The sequence below is a fragment of the Lycium barbarum genome, chromosome 5, assembly GCF_019175385.1.
Source record: "Lycium barbarum isolate Lr01 chromosome 5, ASM1917538v2, whole genome shotgun sequence".
NCBI lineage: Eukaryota > Viridiplantae > Streptophyta > Magnoliopsida > Solanales > Solanaceae > Lycium > Lycium barbarum.
Genome location: NC_083341.1, coordinates 137,288,687 through 137,299,669, shown reverse-complemented (window position 1 = coordinate 137,299,669; position 10,983 = coordinate 137,288,687).

Genomic DNA, 10,983 nt, shown 5'->3' with positions numbered 1-10,983 from the left:
GTGGCTTGTTATTAGCTCGCCACTCGGCTTAACCACATTGCTTGTACCTCTCATTTTTTATATATATAGATATAGATATAGATATATAGATATAGATAAGACCATCTTTAATGCCTTTTTATGAGGCTTAAATGACAATTTCATTGTAAGAGATGACATGCAAAAGAGCCACAGTATATATGACATTTGAGAACTTCTCCTTTTGATGCCGCCTTTAAAATTGCTCGACTGTAGAAGTAATATAGCAAGCTTAAATTTCTATTTCTAAAGCATTTTTTATTACAATTGTTAGAATCACATTTAAATGCTTAAAAATAATTCCAATCTTTTATAAATTTGCTGACGTTTTGTTTTTCATCTACTCAAGTATAAGTTTACTTGTGAGTATGTGGAGTTTTTAACGTTTATATATAATCCATAATAAATAACTTTTTACATAATTGAAAAGGTATTAATTATTTGTAAAATTTAACCTTATGTAGATAAGTAAAGTTTTACATAATGATAACGTCCAAATACACTCCTCAAAGAGAAAGTGTACACGGTCGTATGCAATATATTTACCCAACTATGAGTCGGGGTCGATCCCACAGGGAACAATATGCTAGGCGATTAAGAAAGTAAGGAATTTTTACTAACTAAGCTCTGCCAAACGATAAATGATATTTTGGGTTTTTGAGAAATTTATGACTAATGCGAAAATATATAAACTAACCTAGAAAGCAAGTACATTGATCAATGGCCACAAGCATGGATACAAAGGAAATTACACTCAAGTAACGATCCAATATATTTTATGATATTACAACTAAGAGCGGGTCTATGTTAATAGATAATGATTTCTAAAATCTCATTGAAAGTTTCTCAACCAAATCAATGAATTTCACTCTAAGCTTTCTCAAGCCTTAGAGTGTGATGTTAAACACAATCAATTCAACCTCAAGTTAACTATCCTATCTCTAGCTCAAGTTATTAGATGGGTTTAATGACCCAAATCCTTGCTATCAAACTCTTTTCCTAACTTTCACTTTCTTTCTCAAGCAAAGTAAAAGTGCTTAGGCACAAATAATGTTTGCAACCATTAGGAGATATTTAAGCATGAAGAGTTAATAGAAAAACAATAAACCCACTTCATTAGAAATAAAAATCATTCAATACATAAGCATAACAAGAGATTCAATCCAAACTTTAATCAAGAATATTTTCATAAACAAGATTCAAGTATTGAAATGAAATACTACACACTTAGATATACAATACAAAACAAGAGATTGAAGAAATGAATTAAAGGTTTAAGAAATGCTCAACCAAATCTTCAAATCTTCAACCCCAAAGTGTGGTGTAGATGAACCCTAGCCTCCAAGCTTGCAAAATGGCAAAAGATGAATAAAATTGCTCCCTTCTCTTTCTTTTGTAATTACCTCATTTTTTCAAGTTCCAAAAATGACAAAATATGCCCCAAATTTCAGTTTTTGCAGTTCTGCCCGTTTTTTGCAGTTCTGTCCCGTTTTTGCAAAACTGTCCACTTTTGACAGTTTTGCAAAACTGTGCAGTTTTTGTCCAATTTGGCCTCTTTTTGACTTGGTTTCTTCCGATCACTTCTAAATCACATAAACCTATAAAATGGAAGTAAACGACATTAAATGCACTATTTTTTCAATCAAAACATAGCAACAATCTAAGATTAAAGAAGAAATAAGTTGGTAAAATACCAACTTATCAAACCCCCCAAACTTAAACTATTGCTTGTCCTCAAGCAAATCAAATTATAATTTCCTTCAAAGGACTCCATTCAAAAGTGCACCAACATCATACCAAGTCAAAAAGGTCTACTTTAAGCACAAACACATGACTTTGATTGGTACCAACAATTAATCTAAAACATATGAATCACCAACTTCTTCTCAAAAACTAAATTTTCATTTCAAGTGCTCAAACACCAAGTTAATCAAAATAGCAATCACGTCATGACACTAAAGCTTCAAAATTTGCCTCATTATCACAAAACAATTTTCTTTTGTTCATTCATCTTAATTGGAAAATGGAACAAATTCACAACATAAATTCTCATGTGCCCTCACAATCAAGAGAGAATCCCAAACTCACAAAAAATGCAATTTGAAACACAAATGGGATATCAAATGGAAAGAATTAACTCTCTTCTCTCACAAAGATGTTCAATTGCACAAGTAGTACCATAAGCTTGCCCTTCATGTATTTCTCCGCTAATATAGACACACTTGGTTCAAAATCAATTAGGACTTAAAGGGTTGTAATGTAGGCTTTTGGTTAAGGTAGGGATATAATTTGGAAATGGTGACTCAAAAACCTCCCTAAGCACTACAATTTTCAACAATCAAAGTACACTTCCTTTGAAATTTTTCCACCCTTTTTTTTTTTTTTTTTTCATTTTTCATTGCACCACTTAGTCTTCCCATTATTCACAACTCTTTATTCTTTCTTCAATTCCTTTTTTTTTTTTTTTTTTTTTTTTTTTTTTTTTACCTCTTCGCCTTAAAAGTAACTCCCACATAACAACTTTTTCCAACCATCACCCCCAAACTTAGGCTTTTAGCCTATATTTGCACTTTCAACGCACTTAAGGAGGTAGGGTACCAAAAGATGGATCAATGAAGAACAAAAGGTTAAAGTTTGTAACATGGTTGCCAAAGAAAAGGTTAAAGGCTCAAAAGGGGTTGACTAGGGAGAATATGCAAGGGTAGGATATTTAAGGCACAAAAGCGGTTCAATGAAGGCCTAACATCATTTTTCAAACCAAGTGTAGTCTAGGATTTCACCTTGAAACTCATTCCGGGCAAGTTCTAGACCACAAATAATGCAACAGAACTCACAAATAAACCTCATCACACATGGCACATGAAAACTCAAGTAGAATATGTATCCAAGAACAAATTGAAACAAATGAACTCAAAAAGTCACTCATAGCCAAAAGAGACTAATTAGTGAAAGTAAGAGCCAAAAATTGAATCTAAAAGTCACAACAAGAACCCTTACTTCAATCATTTTTTTCTTTTTCAAAAATCAAGAATTCATATGCCAAGATTTAAATATGTTGGTACCAAGTAAGCCAAAAGTTAGTCAAGAGGCAAAAAAAATCACATCCCAATACCATTTTTACTCCTAAACTACCTAACTAAGAATGAAAATAAATTAAGTAAAGTGACTAATCCACAACATGCCAAAAGAACGACATTTTCAGAAATTTGAGCAAGTTCCATTTGTAACAACGTCTATCCACAGCCACAACGACAGTCACAAAACAAGCCCGACAAGGTTACAAATAAAGCATAACCAAAATATAATGTGCTAGCTATCACATGTCACCCCCAACTACAAACAATGTAGTGTCCTCACTGCACATAATCAAACAAAACATAAAACAGTAAGGAAAGAGAAAACTTTTTTTTTTTTTTTTTTTTTTTTTTTTTTTTTTTTTTTTTGCTCACTGGCACGACCTGCGACCCGTCCTGCGATTTCGCAGGTATGACCTGCGAGTCGCAGGTACGACCTGCGAAAGTTTTTTTTTTTTTTTTTTTTTTTTTTTTTTTTTTTTTTTTGTCTCTGTCACACTATGCGACCAGACCTGCGATTTCGCAGGTATGACCTGCGTTTCGCAGGTATTACCTACGTTTCGCAGGTTATGCCACCAGATTTTTTTTTTTTTTTTTAACTGATTTTAGGGGCTGTCCGGATATCCAACATGCTCAAAACAACTCCAAAAATTCTGAAACTTTGTAGATTAGTCAAAAACCATAAACTAAACTATTCTAAAAAATAAAATTTCAAAAACGATTTAAAACTTTTAAAACGATGGGTTACCTCCCACCAAGCGCTTGATTTAACGTCGCGGCACGACGGTTACCTTTACCACTTTTCCTTCCATTTGGAAGATATGAATTTGCGCCCCAACTTTGAATCAAGATCATGATGGCGCTCATGGGGCGGTGGCAGAAAAACGAGGCCAACTTTCGGGTATCGCATTTTGCACTTCTTGGCCCTTAAGTGAGGCATGCCATTTTGTCTTCTTGGCATAGCAAACTTCAAAATGAAAACGCTTTCTTCTTCATTTTCACAATTCTCCATTGGCTTGGTTAGTTCAACTTCCATATCATCAACCAAGCACAATGTTGAAAAATGGTTAGAATGTGGTCCAGCGCGCTCAAATTCCAAATTTGCATGAGTTTTGACATCCTCACCAAAAAATGAACTAGAGTCTTCAAAAATTATATTATGAACTCTTTTATGCAACTCTAGTATCATTTCTTTAACTTCGGCATCATTCACTAATTTTGGGTTGGTAGGTTGGCAATTCGCCATTAGCTCATCAAAATCAATCTTGACCTCTTCTTCATTGGAAACCAACTCAAAACTACAATCCATGGCCCTTTGATATTGAGCATCACATGCCTCAATCTTTGCATTCAATTCGGCCTCCAATTTTTGGATAGTAATTTCAAGTAGCTCCACTTCTTGACTTTGCTCAACATGCATTTTCAGAAATTCTTCCATCATCCGTGAAATGCCTTCACGGTGATTTCCATAGGCTTCAAGTTGTTGAGCTTGATTCATTAGCCAATCTTGGCTCAAAATTTCCATTTTGTCAAGATTTTCTTCATTGTGAGAGTCGTCCAACTCTTGTAAAAATCCATCCATGGTGAGATATACCTTTTGGATAGTTTCATCATCTCCATGTTGAACTTCTTCCCACAATCTGGTCAAGACTTGCCCATAGTTTTTGTTCCTCCCCATTATGCTTTTCAAAATTTCCTCAACTTCTTCTTTTTGAGAATTGGAGATTTCTTCTTCAAGATTTTGCTCTTCTTCTTCAAGTTGAACCACTTCTTCAATTTCACAACTTTCGTTGTGGTCACACGAATTTTCGGGCTCATCTTGTAAACTTGAAATCTCTTCTTCAACCATTTCATTTTGAGGAGTTGACACTTCCATGACAATTGAGGAATTGGCATCCTCCAATGAATCATTCATTCTTTTCATGGCTTCTCCATTTTCTAAAACGGATTGTTGGAGGAGCTTTCGCTCTTCCTCCATTTTAGCTTCTCGATCTAAGTATGTTTGGAGCATTGCCATGATGCCTTCATATCCGGCACTTTGTCCTTCACTTGTCATGTTGTTGGCCCTGTCAAACTCAAAAGCACAGCTCGCATTTTCGTTAGAACAACTTGGGGGAGGGGAAGTAAAATAATTGGGACAATCACCCCAATGTCCACCTTGGCCACCACATACATTACAAATACTCTCATCATAGGATTGAGACGGTGCACACATCTCTCTCCCGGGAGCATATTCACAATCTTGCCAAAAGTGGGGTCCTTCACAATATGGACATGGGTCATCAAAATATGGATTGCAACCATCAAACCCATTTTCGTTTTCATTCCAAGATGCCATGTTTTTTTTTTTTTTTTTTTTCAGAACTGGACAGTTTCTGCAAAAATCAAAAACTGGACAGTTTTTTAGAACTGGACAGTTTTGCAATTCTGCGAAACTGGTCAGTTTTTCAGAACTGGACAGTTTCTGCAGAAGCAAAAACTGGACAGTTTTTCAGAACTGGACAGTTTTGCAATTCTGCAAAACTGGTCAGTTTTTTTTTTTTTTTTTTTTTTATATAAAAATAAAATCAAGCAAAGAAAACAACTACACTAATATTTACGAATTTTGACCAAAGCAAGCAAGCTTAAATCCCAAACTAACCTAAATACGCCAAATTGTTCCCCGGCAACGGCGCCATTTTTGATAACGTCCAAATACACTCCTCAAAGAGAAAGTGTACACGGTCGTATGCAATATATTTACCCAACTATGAGTCGGGGTCGATCCCACAGGGAACAATGTGCTAGGCGATTAAGAAAGTAAGGAATTTTTACTAACTAAGCTCTGCCAAACGATAAATGATATTTTGGGTTTTTGAGAAATTTATGACTAATGCGAAAATATATAAACTAACCTAGAAAGCAAGTACATTGATCAATGGCCACAAGCATGGATACAAAGGAAATTACACTCAAGTAACGATCCAATATATTTTATGATATTACAACTAAGAGCGGGTCTATGTTAATAGATAATGATTTCTAAAATCTCATTGAAAGTTTCTCAACCAAATCAATGAATTTCACTCTAAGCTTTCTCAAGCCTTAGAGTGTGATGTTAAACACAATCAATTCAACCTCAAGTTAACTATCCTATCTCTAGCTCAAGTTATTAGATGGGTTTAATGACCCAAATCCTTGCTATCAAACTCTTTTCCTAACTTTCACTTTCTTTCTCAAGCAAAGTAAAAGTGCTTAGGCACAAATAATGTTTGCAACCATTAGGAGATATTTAAGCATGAAGAGTTAATAGAAAAACAATAAACCCACTTCATTAGAAATAAAAATCATTCAATACATAAGCATAACAAGAGATTCAATCCAAACTTTAATCAAGAATATTTTCATAAACAAGATTCAAGTATTGAAATGAAATACTACACACTTAGATATACAATACAAAACAAGAGATTGAAGAAATGAATTAAAGGTTTAAGAAATGCTCAACCAAATCTTCAAATCTTCAACCCCAAAGTGTGGTGTAGATGAACCCTAGCCTCCAAGCTTGCAAAATGGCAAAAGATGAATAAAATTGCTCCCTTCTCTTTCTTTTGTAATTACCTCATTTTTTCAAGTTCCAAAAATGACAAAATATGCCCCAAATTTCAGTTTTTGCAGTTCTGCCCGTTTTTTGCAGTTCTGTCCCGTTTTTGCAAAACTGTCCACTTTTGACAGTTTTGCAAAACTGTGCAGTTTTTGTCCAATTTGGCCTCTTTTTGACTTGGTTTCTTCCGATCACTTCTAAATCACATAAACCTATAAAATGGAAGTAAACGACATTAAATGCACTATTTTTTCAATCAAAACATAGCAACAATCTAAGATTAAAGAAGAAATAAGTTGGTAAAATACCAACTTATCACATAACCAAAAGCTCAAATTAAATTGGTACTCTATTTAATTAAGAATAATTTAGTAAAAATGTTTCTTAGTCTTTAGAGGTGTTGATTTCTTAAGGAGGTGTGCTCAAACTAAAAATACCTACAATGTGGACTGGAGGAGTACCTTTTACATTATTTGTCCGTATACATTAATTTAGGTAATTTTGAGCAAAATTATCCGTTATTACCGAAACATTTATTAGGTCTTACATTTAAACATATCACACGTCATATGTTCCTCTCCGTATTCTTCTCTCTATTTGTTTTGAACTTCCAAAATATGAGCTTACAAATATAGAAAGTAAAAATTGTTACATGGTGTCATATAAGGTTGAAAATGAAGGTGGAGTTATCGATCAAAATCGGGTTGTCTTTAAAATCTCTTGTGTGATTAACTAAAATTAATTTTTTGAAGCATAATATATATATATATATATATATATATATATATATATATATATATATATATATATATATATATATATATATATATTCTTGAGGTTCATTTTAATGAATTTAGGTTATTTCTTGAATTTCGTCTAAAATTAAGATTAAAAATCACTTTTAACTAACATAAAGATTTGACACATAAAATAATGAGTGAAAAATTAATACATATCAAAAGAAATCTATTACTCACACATTCATAAAAATACAAAAAATATTATTCATTTATGATCTTCCTTGAGTTGTAATTATCACATTTTATCATGTTAGTTTATAAATATTGAATCATTTGTGTCCCTTTGGTATTTCGGAATTTTCCTACTAATCTTGCTTCCTCATAAATAATTTTTTTAAAAAAATTATCCAATTAAATAACGAAGGAACTTCAATAATTATTAAAACATATCAACAAGATGTGAATAAAAAGAGTTTCAAAAAACATCATAAAATATGTTGGAGTCACTTGACCTTTTGTCTGTTTAAGGTGGAAGATGGTGACTGTAATTAATTCTACTCCAAATGATTTACATTACTCCCTTCGTCCCATATTAGTCAGTCACTTTTTCTTCAGCGCGCCTCTTGAGAAACCATAAATATAAAATATGTTTTACTAATTTACTCTTATCTCTGCAATAAATATATTCTACTAATAAATATTAACTATTTTTAAAAATATTTAATACTAAAAGTAAGATAAAAAAGATTTAATTAATTTTATCTCAAAATATTTATTATCCTTATTAAAAATAAAAATACTTATCTCAAAATATTTATTGTTTTATTTAATCAATACAAAATTAAGTAATTTTTTTCCATTTTACCCTTATATTAATGATCAACATATAAGAGGTTTTCGCTATGGATGGACTAGATATTTATTGAGGAAAGATTACATGAAATATGTTAAAATGGTAAAATAGTTAAAATATTTTACATACGGTCTATAATAAATCATGCATATAATCTGTAAATTGGATAAATAATTATTTTCAAAACAATTCTTGGCATATATTTATATAAAAGTTTTATCCATTCAAAAGAATTTTACCAAATTATTTTTACCTGCTTTATTAGGTAATTTGAACTAAGATAACTTAAGAAAAAATTCTTTAAAACAATTCCAAAAGAGAGTCTGCACTTGATAATTTTGGGACTGTCAAAAACAATTAGATGAGAAGCAGAACTAAACATCTGCTGCTCAAGTTCAACTATTAATGCTTAAGACTACCTAGGATTTCATTGATCTCCTGATTCAAAGACCAGCAGTTTTTCATTAGAGGAGCATTTTTTTCATTAGAGGAATATAAGAAAAACTAGTATATTTTTAAAAGATATTCTGGACTCAATAATTTCGGAATTGTTAAAAACAATTAAATTAGGAAAAAAACTAAACTATTTGTTGCTCAAGTTCCATAACATTAATATCCAGGGTAAAACTAGTTTAGGAAGATTATAAAAATTCGACGCAATATTATGCTATGTACTAGGTTGCTTTAAAGTTTAAACAAAGACCAATCGAAGTAGTCATAGGATACAAACGAATCCCTCACGTGCACACATGGATTTTTTTTTTAGAATAGTGAAAGAATCACTGTCCCAAGAATAGAGCGTTGTTCTTCCCCTTTTGTCTTAGGTAGGTTGATTAAAATAAAAATAAATTATATACTGATAATGTAAAAAAATAAAAAAATTACACTATCATATGAGTTATCTAAAAGATAACAAACATCGTATAGGTAACTGAATCGTCCATTATAGACGAGAGTGATAATTAACTTAAAAAATAAGATAAGTTATTTACTATAATAGATTTAAAATACATTAACATTGTAATATTTCTATGGTACGGGGTCGTTTGGTACGCGGACAAAATTATCTCGGTATTATAGTCCTAGGATTATAATCTTGGGACTAATTTATCCCATCTAAAAGGTGAGATAAAATAGTCTCAAGGTTAATGTGATAAGGTGGGATATCCCATCTTTAAGTATTGACCTAATTTTGTCCTTTGTTTGGTAGAAGGTATAAATTTATTCCAGAAAAAATTTATATCTTCTACAAAATATGGTACAAAATTAATCCCAAATTAGTGCTGGGATATACCACCTTATACCGTGTACCAAACTATTGTATATACATGAACTCAATTATTAACAAATAAACCAGCATATATTCCCATGTTAGGCAAAAAAATAAAAGCATATATTCCCATGAATTATGCCATTCTGCTTGGTCCTAAATCCTAGCCACAAAAATCTACTCAGGCCCAGGCTCATATAGCTATCTTCCCGACCAGCCGTGATTCTTAAAATTTAAAAACTTCTCCTAATAAAAAGTGATTCCGTTTAACGGATCTTATGCGATACAAATCTAAATTAGCCCGCCCTATCAATTTCGATGCCCATAATTATTACTTCCTCCGGTCGGATCCATTTTACTTGTCATGTTTTTCTTTTGTACGTCTCTTAAGAAACATTAACTAAAAAGATAATTTAACTAAATTATCACTATTTAATCTCTGATATCAAATTAATACTACTCTTTTTCACTATATTAATATCTCTCTATATTTATTGAGTAAGGGTAAAGGTAAAAATTAATACTTAATTATATTATGATTTGTTAAAATGATAACTATTTTGGATCATTTATTTTTAGAAGGAGGCAAGTAAAATGAACCAGAGGGAGTAAAAAAAAAAAGAAGGAAAGAAGCTACTGTACCTGGAAATATTTCTACTTGTTATGAAATGATAGTGGAGATAGTGGATGTCCATGTAGTGGAGATAGTGGATGCCCATGTAGAGGCCACACAACTGTAGCATGTATGTTTCCCCATGTTTTGTTGGCTTATAAATATAGCCTTAGATGGAATATAAGACACAGACAACAATACAAAAAGAAAACTTAGTACTTTCTGTTTCCCTCTCCCTTCATTTTTGCTACTTTAATTTATTGCACTGCTTTTATTTTATAACACGTTATCAGCACGAGACTCTACCGTCTCAAGGAATTTTTGAAGGTTAAGGTAATATTTTTATTCTCTCTATTTTATGGCTAACCTTACAAAACTCGAGTTCGTTGCCCTTGATATTTCGGGCAAGAACTACCTATCATGGGTGCTAGATGCTGAAATCCATCTTGATGCTATAGGTCTTAGAGACACCATGAAAGAAAATAATAAAGCATCCAACCAAGAAAATTCCAAGGCTATGATATTCTTGCGTCATCATCTTGATGAGGACCTGAAAATTGAATATCTTACTATTAAGAATCCACTCATTTTATGGGAAAACTTGAAAGAAAGGTATGACCACCTGAAGATGGTCTTCCTCCCAAAAGCACGACATGAATGGATCAATCTAAGGCTACAAGATTTCAAATCAGTTATGAAGTATAACTCTGAGATGTTCAGAATTACTTCTATATTGACACTATGTGGAGAAAAGATTAGTGATTCTGATAAGCTGGAAAAGACGTTCTCCACTTTTCATACCTCGAATGTGCTCCTGCAGCAGCAATATCGA